This window comes from Trachymyrmex cornetzi, unplaced genomic scaffold, assembly GCF_001594075.2.
Source record: "Trachymyrmex cornetzi isolate Tcor2-1 unplaced genomic scaffold, Tcor1.1 scaffold16, whole genome shotgun sequence".
NCBI classification, from domain to species: domain Eukaryota; kingdom Metazoa; phylum Arthropoda; class Insecta; order Hymenoptera; family Formicidae; genus Trachymyrmex; species Trachymyrmex cornetzi.
Window position 1 is genome coordinate 7,217,603 of NW_017296201.1, and position 288 is coordinate 7,217,890.

A 288-nucleotide genomic window follows, 5' to 3' on the forward strand; every position below is an offset into this window, starting at 1 on the left:
ATACCAACCGACTTCTTTCCTCCCCCATAATCTCGACCAATCCAAAATCCCGAAAGTCATCCCACCACCTAAATTTGAACCCCACTAATTAAGAAAAACCGCTATATAAACCACGGTTCCGCGGTCCTGAGCGTCTTTTCTTTTCTGCTCTCGGCTTTTTAGTCTTCTTTTGCTTTTGCTACCGTCTTCTTGCTGAGGCCACAGTATCACAGTACATTTGTCAAAGTTGGTCGAGAGAAGCTACCCAGCTCATATAAAACAGATCGAGTCAGAGTCTCGGGTGACTCC